The 13542-nt window shown below is 34.7% G+C and overlaps 2 protein-coding genes across 7 annotated transcripts in view; one reads left to right on the plus strand and one right to left on the minus strand.

Annotated features, from left to right (window-relative positions):
• Positions 1 to 13542, minus strand: part of LOC5576279 (dehydrogenase/reductase SDR family protein 7-like) — a 102348-nt gene that overhangs the window by 31122 nt on the left and 57684 nt on the right. The gene's annotated exons all lie outside the window — the stretch shown is intronic.
• The window catches only part of LOC5578894 (probable 3',5'-cyclic phosphodiesterase pde-5), a 39102-nt gene continuing 32352 nt past the window's right edge, over positions 6793 to 13542 (plus strand). For 5 of the 6 annotated variants that reach the window (XM_021844439.1, XM_001664052.2, XM_021844441.1 and 2 more), the window contains exon 1: positions 6793 to 6928. The gene's annotated coding sequence lies outside the window, so the exon portion shown is untranslated. Of the gene's footprint in view, positions 6948 to 13542 lie in introns of all 6 variants that reach the window. The other variant, XM_021844442.1, reaches the window with a different exon arrangement.

Consider the following 13542-nt stretch of genomic DNA (forward strand, 5'->3'; position numbering starts at 1 on the left):
AATATTTTTTAATGTTTCATATGAAATCTCACTTTTTGGTGGATGAATATTAGATTGAAATCCCATATTCATGTCCTTCATATCAATTGTTATTGGTAAGCTGTTAAAAAACTTGAGCCGAAGCGGATTTGTTCTTATTGCGTATTAATTCTAGTTTGTTTGGCCCAATGCCATCCCTTCAAAGGGATGACACTGGGTCAATTTTCATACATTTTCTAATCAAAGGAAAATAAACGAACTTCAATTATTTGTTCAGCAAGTACATTATCCATGAACGTATTCATATATTCACCATAACATGTCAAGTTAAATTGCGAAAGTTGTTTAAAAATAAATCAGGATCGATACACTTTTGGCCCAATCTCACCCCCAACTACAACTAACTTTATTTTAGAGATAGTGGTTATTTTTTGAGGGAGTATATTTTTGGCATGAAACAAAAATAAAATTAAATAAAATCGGTAGGTATAACTTTTTCTGATGTTTTTGCATCATTTATTCACAAGTTTTCAGAAACAACTCTCCAAATAAAATATCTTCGGCTTGTTTAGTCATCTTATAATTTATTGAATTGTCTCTAAGAATTCTGAAAGTTTCGAAAAGCAAATAACCTATAAAATAACATCATGTTAGTAACATGAAGATATTTACGTGGGTTATGACTATGAGTCGATCCCAAAAAATATGGGACATCTCCGGAACCAAACCAAACCAGATACTAAAAATAAACATTTTGAGAACAAGTGAAGAAGTGAAAAAAAAATCTTGAATGTCGTAAATTTTACATGGATATCGCATTTCCGAAAGCAAAATAAACTGGAACCCATTTAGTTATGACCAACAATAAAAACCCAATCAACCACTCTCCATCTTTCCTTATTCGAAATTATTTCCAGCAACATCCCCGACTCTTCCTGTGAGATGGAAGTCTCACATTAAGACAAACAATGCCAAAGGACAACAAATCAAACGGAAACCACGCCGACGAAATAAAATAGGTAAGATTTATTGAAAATATCTTTACTTTAAAACCATGGATGTTACAACCAGGCCATGTCATAGCATAATAATTATAACAGAATAAGAAGTTCGCATAGGTATTAGCTACAGTTTTGCTAGCTCTGATTAAGACCATCTGGATTTCTTAGTAACTATTTGATTCTTGACTGTCATAGTACGATTTTAAAAAACTGAATACCCAGCCTTCCATAACACAACTTAATTCATTTCAACGTTCTTTTAAACTTGGATATGGTTTCATGGTTTCGTAATGTATTAGAACACGAAACGAGTTCTATGCACCAACGCTTTTGAACAACGATGCAAACTGATCCTTTTCGATGCTTTAATTCATAAGACATCCTAATGACTCATTATTCTAGAAATAAATCAAGATATAAAAATAAACCTTTTGAAGAGTATCTGTTACAATATTATAAATGTAATAAGGATATTAATTTGGCTATACATAGCATGGACGAATATCCAGTGTAAACGTCATGACTGTATCTCCTTGGTATCCATTGACTATTTTCCCATCCTGCTTTTGTAAGTAATTGCAATTTAGATGTCTCCTTTCCTGTACTTCCCATCGAACGATTGTGCTCTTCCCCTAGTTCAGGGATTGTCAAGTTGCGTTGAACCGCGCCTCATTTGGGAACATTTCTACGATGACTCTGGGACGCGTGCAGCAAAATGTATGTACATCAACAGCGATTAATTTGAACTGTTCTTTTTCGTCTTAAAAAAGCTGAAATTCGTTTACACACATTAAAAAACATAGGATATGCAAAAAGTTATGTTATATGACTGGTGCAATTTGCGGCCTTATATCAGCCCGGTAGCATTATTATTATTTTTAGAATCCCTCGATTTTTGACAATTCTTGGCTCACTCAAACTGCCATAACTCAGAAATTCACAGAACAAACCCCTCCACAAAAACAAAGGTTTTGGAAAAAGAAAGCATAGGAGCTTAATTTGCAAAAATAAAAATATTTGGCGGCCATACTGAATTTGGCTGCCATATTGGATTTTATCGGAAAAACTGAATTTTCATGGTGTGACAACCGCCGATTTTGAAAGTTTTTTACATCATTGGAAAGCTGAGCTAGTTTTACACAAAATATGAACATATCACAGGTGTATGTTTTTTGATCAAAAGTTAATTTAACAAAACAATTCCTATAGGACTTGTGCAATTTGCGGCCTTATATCAGCCCTGTAGCGATTTACGCTTGCTGTGATGTATATAAAATGTGAAAAACTTTCTGTATATTGCTTAACATGAGACATTATATGCATTGGTGCTGGTGCTAGAAAGGAAGGGTGAAAAGAGAGGGTGGGTATCAATGTAGGAGAACCAACACCCCTTCCCCCCTAGTATGAAAATATAATTTCCTTTCCTTGTAATGATCATGCATTTCGGTATCGGGCACATAGGGGAACTGGGGGTAATTTGCCCAAGGGGGCAAAGCGCGCCACCCTCCATTCGGACGAACGATGAGTTTTAGAATGCTTTTTTACACCCTACCCGACTAGTGGATTACAAAAAAAAAATGTAGCACAATTATATCAAAATTTGTTTCAAATATCAAATTTTGTTTATTTTTTTATTTTTATTTTTTTTTTTTGAAGCACTTTGAATTGATGGAGGAAATTTTAACATAATTGAAACAAAATCGGTTATAATAACGAAACCTGTTTCAAATGGGGTAAAACACCCACCCCTATTTCATAGCACCAAAAGATCCGTTTGATGTTGAACCCATCTTTATTTCCAGGAAGTGTGTCACGTCATCGGCATAAATTAATAGTTCAAGTTTTTTTAAGAATAAAGGAAATACCATTTACGTAGATAACGAAACGCCGAGGTCCCAGGTGAGAACCTTGAGAGACACCTGAAGTGACTGGAATGCGTTTCGATTTTTTTTTTTATTTAATTTTTTTAGGTCAGTCAAATATGATTCAAGTCCTGATTCGATTCCATTTTTTTTTTGTAGTTTCCAATACATTTTTTAATTTATCCATTGCATTCAATGTTTAGTTTACAACAGTACTGAAAAGTGCTACTTTTCAGCACTGTTAACGGTGCTGAAAAGTAGCACTTTTCAGTTCTGTTTTGGGGGTCCGTCGAGTTAAATATCTGTTTCTCTTCATAAGCCGTTAATTTCATTTTTATGGATTTCTAGTCAACTGGGTGATAAGCTTCCGATTCTACGTCCGTTGGGCGATTCGGATCCGATTCAGGTGATTCTGATTTGGATTTAAAAGTTCAGCAGTGATGGAAAGTGGCGAACATATTGCTGAACCGGAACAAAAACAAAACCAAATGGTTCACTCGCATCTGTTGTGCTCCCGAGTAACCGAAGCTAAAGTGATTCGTGAACGTATGGTTTCCAAGGATTTTTTTACTACAAACTGGTAGTTTACTATCAATTTGATGATTATACAATAAATTTGTCTGTCAAAACTATAATAAATCACACCGTCTTTGGGGGTGAAAATGAGTCAAAAAAAGGATATGGGCGAAATAATTATTGAATGACTATCGCAATTTAACTTCAATAAACTTCAAATTCAGAGTCCATGTTCTCTGATGGTACATTAACAACTGTCCAAAAAATTAAAGAAAAATGTTTATCCACTATCCACTGGGGCTTTCCTTAGCCGAGTGGTTAGAGTCCACGGCTACAAAGCAAAGCCATGCTGAAGGTGCCTGGGTTCGAATCCCGGTTGGTCCAGGATCTTTTCGTAAAAGAAATTTCCTTGATTTCCTCGGGCATATAGTATCATCGTACCTGCCACACGATACAGGTCGAACTCGATTATCCTGAGTCTCGATTATCCGGAATTTTAGACTCGATTATCCGGAGTTTGTTTTATGACATGCTTGTTTTTCAGTTTTAATGCATAAATTTGAGATAATTTGGTATAGTGATATAAAATATAAATGGTGTTGCAGTTTTTGACCTAGGAAAGGGGGGGGGATTTAAGAAAGTGTTTTGTGTGTATGCTGGTCAAAATATTGTTTTTCTTCTCAAGGCCCCTAATGTTCCTAGAAATATTTTTTGGCTGCGCGATTGCTTTATATGAATTAAACTACGAAAAAAAGATAATATTTAGGTTCGTTTATAGTAGATTTTAATTTTTCTTTTAGTAATTCGATTATCCGAAGGATTCGATTATCCGGAGGGAAAAAAAACGATACTCCGGATAATCGAATCGGAGCTGTATAAGAATGCGAAAATGGCAACTTTGGGAAAGAAAGCTCTCAGTTAATAACTGTGGAAGTGCTCATTGAACACTAAGAGAAGCAGGCGTTGTCCAAGTGAGGACGTAATGCCAAGAAGAAGAAGAAGATTTATCCATAAGGGAAAACCGCCAATATTCGTCCTAGCGCTATTTTTCGACCCATTTACAGTCGACTCTCCACATCTCGATGTTCTACATCTCGCTATCTCTCCCTATGTCGATGATTGCTTCGGTTCCTTCATTCTGCATACGATTTCTCTCTCCACATATCGATATCCTCCTTATCTCGATATGTTCCTGTTGATTTTTTGTTCACAATTTTCTCTCCATATGTCGATATGAACATTAGGCAGCATCCACAAATTACGTAACGCTCTAGGGGGAGGGGGGGAGTAGGCTCGAGCGTTACGGTTCATACAAAAATTTTAAATTTTTCATACAAAAAGCGTTACGGAGGGGGGGGAGGGGGTCAAAAAATTTCAATTTTAGCGTTACGTAATAAATGGACGCTGCCTTATCAAAGGTTGCTAGACGAGACCAGATTTAAGTAATTCAGAACAATTTGGAAACTCGAAATGAAGTTTGTTTGTTTTATTATTTTCCTAGTAACGAAGTGGTTTTCAATCTAGTGTTCATTAAATTAATATTCTTTGTCTCGATCTCTCCCTATCTCGATGGTCCCTTTGATATCGAGATGTGAAGAGGCGTATATGATTTCGGCCTACTTTGTATGAGAATCTGAAAATTGGCTTGTAGGTCGAAAATTAGTGCGTTTCCCCTACTGTAGTGAATGAATGTCCCAATCTCACCGCATAGATGAGGTGACATTTGGTCATTTGGAATATGATTGCAAAACTATTCACAGCTGAAAAATATTGATGAAATACGATCTAGACATCTAGGATGTTTCAAAAGTATAAAAAACCCACTTGAAAGTACGATTGTACCAAAAACTTGAAAAGCTATGTACAAAAAGTACGTAATGCTGGTTATCGTCAAGTTTACATAAATTTTCTTGTTTTATTTATTCTTTAAATTGCCTACAAAGTCTTATCCTCATTGCCATAAAACCTTTTCAGTTTCCCCAAAGTTGTACTGAAACAGAGATTATTTCAAACTTTCGCAAATAGTTAAATTTCAGTGTGATTTTCCGCGATCAATAGATTTCAGGCAGTTTTTAACGTCATAATCCCTGTATTTCCGAGATCCAACAACCATTTGTACTTCCATGAGATGATTGTTTAATAATATAAAAATACTAATAAATAACTGAAGATAGAAAAAATTATTTGATAAAAATTTACGAAGTTGCTGCGCACGAAAAACAGTTGCTGGTTTGAGAAGCTGTATACTTTGCTTTGTTACGGTTGCTATATTTAGAAAGACCATTGTACCATTGGCCATTGACCATTGGCTTTGTTACGGTTGCTATATTTAGAAAGAATAAACACATCTTAATGAGAAAAGATGAGATAATGTTTTAGACACCGTATCGAAAAAAATAAAATTTTTGTGGAAGAATCAAATGGATTCCGGAAAATACGAGTGAAGTGTAATGAAAAGACTTTCAACCTTCTACTAATATAACAGCAGAGGTTGAAGTACATGCGTGATACTTTGCACAGGAGAATTTTAATGTTGTAAATTTTCGCTAGTTTCAACATTCAAGTTTATTGATATATTAAACAAAAACTACATTGTCTAAAAGAGTATATTTTGATTAATGATGTGTATAATATGTTCCCTAGCATATGAACTATTGATTTTAGTAATATCAGCGTTATTGGCTGTAATATTTTATCAATCAGATTTTTTCCCTTTTGATCCTATCTCACCCCCTAGACCCATTGTTACCCCCATCGACGGTATTTATGTATTCTTCTTGGTGTATTTTAAATGATGCCTGTGAAAATTTTGTTTGACAAAATAACCTACAATGATATTCGTAATCAAAACTAGAAATAACTTGAGATGGAATTCGATGTATACCAATTAGTTGCGTAAATGTTAACGAAAATGGAAGTTGGAAAATGGTTTTACACAATTTGACTCGAATAACTCCAAACCGTTAAACATTTCCAAAACTTCCGATGGTTCCCCCAAAACCAGACATACATATAATTCTATTGGAGCTAAAACGAAAGAAATCCATCATTGAAGTAGCAGCATTTTGAACCGTTTTTTTTTTTTTTTTTGCTGGGCAGATACGGCAGATAACCATAAAATTGATTTTCATTAAAATTAAAAAAAAAACTGAATATTTGTTTTACATATCAATTTGTCAATAGCCTAAAAATAAGTAATGAATAACTTATTCTATTAGATATTGAACGGAGGTTAACAACGAAAATCATAATATTTATTAAATTTAGAAACGGCAAATCAATACAAAATTGTATGCCTTTAGTCTCATATAAGCTCATCGAGCGCTAAGACAATGGTGGGAACCACTGAACTGGGTGTCGCTGGCGCTCAAAGAAATCAAATTCGAGTGGGAATGGAGAAGATTTACGATGCCTATCCTCCCCCAACAAGCGCCGCGATGCTCGGTTTAGTTCTTCTCGTGATTTCAACCCGTGTGCATCTTCTCACTACGAGGAGCAGTCCGAATTGCACCCTTACTGTCGTGTTATCAAAGAAAACGTGAATGTTGTAATAGTCATACTCGAAAATTTGTAAGGAAGGATAGAAAAAGTGATTTTACTATTATGCCATTACTACTGTTTAGTCTGATTACTGTCATTTGTCACTAAAATAAACATTTCTAGTTATGGCTATATACTTTAGTGTAACATTAGATATTTTGTACCTGACGGTGTTCAATCTGATAAACCACAGCCCAAGTGTAAACCTGTCAGCTCTAGTCAAACACATTTTAGCCACACAATGAGAATATATTACAGTGCAAATATAATAAAATCGCAGATGCCACCCAGCAGTGTTTATTTAGTATATAGCGATAAATCGAGTGACGAAGGATATGCGGTGCTACAGAGAGGTTTTCCTTAAAACAGAAGACGCCTCAGCTCTGAAAATACAATCGTCCATTGATAACTATGTAATTAACCCGTTATCAGAACAACTACACATCAATTATAAATCGACCTTGCGTTGTCAAAACTTAAAATGTGAAATGTGTAGCAGCAGTTTACCAGCAACACGTATCCGTCCATATTTCGGCATGGTGAGATATACTGATGTTTAGGGCATATCATATATGAAATTAGATCATCGATTATTATCACTTGTTGAGTACAGAGCGTAACAACAGGTATCGTTCAATATCAAAGCCACTGTGTTTGCTCGAAGAACGTTTGTGTATTTTGTGGACAAGTTTGCGTTTTATCGGTATTTGAACTACGTTGGCGTAGTGTAATGTGGTTACGGATGTTTCCAACAATTTTATTATTTCGAATATTCTGTGAAGACATATTTGAAATTAAACAACGTAACATAATAAAAAAATGCCTGGTCCAGTGTTTTTGTCGCCACTATTAAGCATGACAAACTTTCACTCCAAATATTATAGAAATCGAACTTTCATTACATGAAACAATATAAAAATAAAATCTTATTCAATTTTTATGTAAGGGCGTTTCTAGACTTACAACAAGCATGCTTTGAGGTGTATCAGTTTTTGTATAAATGCTTAGAAACCATTTTTGGCTCATAGTTCGAATTAGCGGGGCAAAAATTCGACCCAATTAATTAATTCGACTAATTAATTCTCGCGGAAAAAAATTGCAAATTCCCAAAAATCCACTAATTATCTTCAAGTTTAGCGAAATTTTCTTGATTGTGCGAAAAAAGTCACTAAAACTTCACATTTTAACTTAGTGTTGCGTATTATTCCAAACATTACATTAATTTCTTCAGGTTTTCTGTGTTAGAAAACACTATCATCCTAATTTGGTAAAACTAAATTAAGCATTTATTAACATTTTGTTAACAACATTTCATTTGCCGTAGCAGTTCAAGAATTTCACATGTGAGTTGATTTCACCCGCTTATTTAGGCTGATACAAATATTAATTTTCTTTTATGTCACACCCGGGGAGGCCCTTCAAAAATCTAAAAATGTTGAAGGGAAGAAAAAAAGATTTATCATTTTTTTAACATCAGCAAGGTTTTTTTTTTAGATGTTAAAGTAAAAAACATGCGAAATAATGATCCAGATGACGATTGAGACAATTTAAAGAACTATTGTTTGAAATAAAAATTGGACAAATTATGGGTGAAATTATGAAAAAAATCCACGTGCTCGGCTGGAATCCCACGCGTAATGAGTTAATTATTTTAAAATCAAAGAACATGCCAAAATATAGAGAAAAACTTCCTCTACGAGATAAAAGTGCCCATACGGTCATGTAGGATCCAAAAAACGTCGAAAATAATTGAATTGTGAATGCCGCGAATAATTGAATTGTGGATGCCGAGAATTCCGCGAAATTTAGGCTTCGCCGCGAAATTTGAAAAATCCCGTGAAATGCCGCGAAATGAGTCAAATTTGGAGAATTTTTATGAAAATCACAGTGAATTCCAGTTTTTTTTGCATATAAAAATGAGTTTTCATTTTTCGAAGTTTCATCAATTTTTTAGTTCTAACTTGGATGTCTTTCTGGTTGGCTACCTATGTTTGAAATTTTGTTATTATTACTCTGATATTAAACTTAGCATCTTAATTTGTAAAACAAAGACTGTATTTAATGAAATTCCAAAAAAATTGCACATTTAAAGGCTATTTTCACCAAAAATGTATATTTTTGGGTAAAATACAACCTAAAGTTTGGGACCGCGCCAAAGCAGCGAAATTTTAAATTAATCGCTTTGGTCAGACGCGAAATTTCCAAAATTTTGCCGCGAATTTCCATTGTCCCTAGTTATTATTCATTATTTTGGAAATACCAATACATTTTGGACCTCAAAGTATATATTTTGGGCACCTGGCATTTTTTTATCGTTTGGCTACAAAGTCCACGACAGTGGTTGTATGATATGCTTGCCCGTAGTCTAATCAATCGATTGACAATGGAAAACCGAAGAAATTCTACGCTATTATTTCAGAAACTTGAAAAAATTTTTTTTTTACATTTGAAAAATTTCTGACGGCTTCAATTTCTGTGTGCATGCAAATTGAGTTGGTCTTTCGATTTAAACTGGGAAATTTGCAGTAAAATGGCCAAGGGGGTCCAACATATATAGGGGTCCAAAATATATTGGTTATACCCTATTGTTTCGAAAAGTGAATGATCGAACTCGAAAAAAAAATGTAGCCTAAAATATTGAAGGGTTATGCCACGCGTTGGTCCCCCAAGCATTTTTGGAGTATCTCCAAAACCAGACGACCAATAATTAAAATCGGCACGGATTCTAAAAGTAGAAGAGTTTTTTTTTATTTATTGACACCGTCTTTAGCTTCGCTGTACATACTAAACATCCCTTATCATACTAATAAATTTGTCTAACAAAATCTTAAAACGATTTCTATCAATATTAAAATTAAAAATATCTAATTCATTTCTCGAGAGGATGGTTTTGTCCGGAAACAGTACGGTGTCGAGTTGTCCAGATTAGAGAACGAGGTTTTTAAGAACTTGTCTTTGTTGTAAAAATGTGATACTGCTAGAAGAGAGGTTAACTTCATCAGATCAATTCATCAAATAAAAAGCTTCTGGTTTATGTGGAAATATTATAAGTTTAGTTTCGGAGGCATAAGGAGAAATCTTCAATTTTTGCTAGTTATATAAAAATGGGGATAACCCATTTCACATAAAGACGTTTCGCATAAATATGTTTGGCATAATGGATGTTTCGCATAAAGCATATAATTCTCATTATGCCAAACATCCGCCCATATAATTATGCAAACGCTTCCAATAAAAATATATAACCATTTTTTTGCAATCAACTACACTGCCGCTACTCGCTTAACTAACCCATGTGTATAGGAAATCCCATAGAACATGGAACAATTATGCGAAAAGAATAGTACAGATGACACACAGAAATTCTTCCTCTACGTTTAACTGTCAAGGAAAGCAAGAACACTGCATTAGTCCTCAGCAGGCATTGCAGAATTCCATCTTATTTGAGTTTGAAGCACGATCAAATCAAGCAACGAAAAACATCACATCTGTATCGCAAGTTGTAACAAGCTTGATAAATAAGAGCAGCGAACAAGAGCGATGAAACCCCTTTTTCTCGCTTATTTACCATTGGGAGTAGGTGTTTTATTTTACTGATATGATAAACAATTCCCGAACAACCTATAGCAATACTGCCCCAGGATTGGAGCTGTTTAGATGGATTTTGTCATGCTCTGTTATCCCCCCGATCTAACCAGAGCTGTATCAGAAGATGATGAACAGACTGTCGTGATGTATTGCGGATTATGATTGTTACAGAGAGCGATAAGTGAGATATACAGTCGACTCTCTATATCTCGATGTTCTACATCTCGATATCTCTCCCTATGTCGATGATTGCTTCGGTCCCTTTATTCTGCAAACGATTTCTCTCTCCATATTTCGATATCCTCCTTATCTCGATATCTCCATATCTCGATGTATTCCTGTTGATTTTTTATTCCCAATGTTCTCTCCATATGTCAATATAAACATTATCAAAGGATACTAGACCAGATTTAAGAGATTCAGAACAATTAGAAAACTTGAAATGCAGTTTGTTTGTTTATTATTTTCCTAGTAACGGAGTGATTTTCAATCTAGTGTTCATCAAATCAATGTTCTTTGTCTCGATCTCTCCCTATCTCGATGGTCCCTTCGATATCGAGATGTGGAGAGGCGACTGTATTCTCAATTCTCTACGAATGCAGTCCCTGGTCCTCAGATTGGTTGGAACAAATGAATCAGTTTTAAATTTGTAATAGATTATGACTGGTCTAATGTCCCTGGATTGATGGTGAATTGATAAGCTAGATTGATCTATAGCTAGAAACTTTTTTTGAGTTATTCTCGATCATAAGAATTGTCGCAAACTTTTTTTTGATTTAGGATACATTAGATATCGTTATCAATTTGGTTTCCAATTGGACAAGTAAAACCTACAACGTTGGAATTTTTATCTCTTCAAGAATTCACTTCACATTTCGGTATGCTAATACCCTTCACCTTAATAATGGAATATATCAGAATTTTGGGAGCATTGTATACTAGGGCATTTCCAGGCTAAAACGCAAAACGGTGATGGGTATGATTGTTAATCACGTTACACGATGCATGAAATTTGTTGAAGGTTCTACTAACAGAACTACAAGTATGAGAAACGTTTCTGACGAGGCTTCATGATTCGTTACGCTATCAGTATAGTATGGCAAACATTTGGGTTGGATTTATACAGACTCAAACAAATGTTTAACAAGACAAAGATTTTGTTATTGTTGGGACTGATATTTGTCTGCTGGTTAAGGTGAAACATCTCAGAATCCAAAGATGGCCGGCACAATGGCCGACTTCTCCCCCTACTCACGTTTTCGAAGGCACAAAACTGGAGAAATAGTTGGCAAACGTTCCTGATCTTCTTATTTTAAGCTTTCTGCTAGTGCACAAAGCCAAAATAAAAAGTGCACTGTTGTGGGATGCTTTCTTCGCGAGATTTGTGCCTTTGAAGTTTTGGTGCAATCTTAGAAGTTGATTCCAAACTGTTTCACCTTAAAGCCAAGCCAAATATTTGCAGGCAAAGCGTGGACAGCTTTAGACCAGTGTATCCCTTGGGGGTCGTTACAGTCAGGGTGGATTGAAAAAAGAGTGGCGTCAATGTCAAAATTAGAACAGCGGCGAACTTCAATTCCATACAAATCCGCGTTCCAATCGGGCAGGAGACCTGTCAAAACTGGAACATGACGTCACTCTTGTTTATAGGCACTCTAGTTACAACCTCTCAAGAGGTCCGTGATGCCATTGCAACAAAAAGTTTTAATTTTGATGAAAAGCTGATAATTTGTAAATAATAGCTATCAACTTACCGAAATTAACGAATTTTAATAATTGACAAATTTTAAGCAAATTGCAATCATTGTATCTACGAAGCACAACTAAGTTATATGATGGAATCCTATAATGGGGCATTGCAGGTCCTTTCAAGATCCTCGGAGAGTTTCAGACGCAAATAAAATGCAATGAATTTTCGGAGTAACTTATACGATTCCATTGTATTGAATGTGTCTGAGATCCTTAACGCATTGTAAAGAATACTTGACATTAAAATATAACGCAGAGAAAACTATTTTGAAATCAAATATATTCTGAATCATTTCAATAATATTTCTGCATTATTTGCCGGCTTATAATTGCTTTTTATTATTTTAACAACAACTAGTGATTTGGTTTAAAAATATTTCTTGTTGAATTTGACAACTGGGTTCAAAATGGCTCAAAAAAATAATTTTTTGATTTTTTTTTTTTGAACAACAATATTTTTGTATTAAAACAAAAAAATATCGTTTTTGAAACAATGTTCTGTACTTTTTTGGTTTAATAATATTTTTATTTGAAATAATAAACCCTTTTTATTGTCAGCCCCTCACACGTCATTTTCCTTTATTTTGAAACGAACGAAAATGTAGCTTTAAAAAGCTGAATATAGGGAAGGTGTACCGGTATTCGCCATGTACCAGTTATTCGCCACCCCAGATTATGTAACGTTTTACGACATATATGGTTGCCAATTGTTTGATGTTCGCTAAATTGCTTTAAGATGATACGGAAACATTCTTGGAAACCGCAAAATGTTCTCAGAAAATAATAGAATAAAATCATTTTGCTTAAAATTGTTGCTCCTTTGCACCTATTTTTCGCCACCTGTTCCTGATTCGCCACCCTACATATGAAATCAACGTAAGTGGCGAATTCAGGAATCAAAATCAAAATCGTGGCGAATATTGGTGCAAGTGGTCCAGTATTCGCCACCACAATTTTTAATACAAAAACAAAGTTTCTGATTAGTATTTATATTTTCCCTGCTGAGCATGGATTGAAAGCTTTCGTTTGATGTATTGACAGTAACCAAAGGTCTTATGATTTATGTATAAACAACATTTTTCCTTAGGGTGGCCAAAACTGGTACACCTACCCTATTTATATTTTCATGTGCTGAATTTCACTAGAATATGCAGATAAAGAATTTGTCATTTCAAAATCTCTAGTGAATGAATTTGTTCTGCACTGCAAGTGACGGGGTTTGACTCATCAGTTCAATTGCGCTTTCCGAGTTATGTTCAGCGGTTCGAGTAGGAGTTAACTGCAATTATATAAAAATGCTTATTTGATTA

Source organism: Aedes aegypti, chromosome 2 (genome assembly GCF_002204515.2).
Source record: "Aedes aegypti strain LVP_AGWG chromosome 2, AaegL5.0 Primary Assembly, whole genome shotgun sequence".
NCBI lineage: Eukaryota > Metazoa > Arthropoda > Insecta > Diptera > Culicidae > Aedes > Aedes aegypti.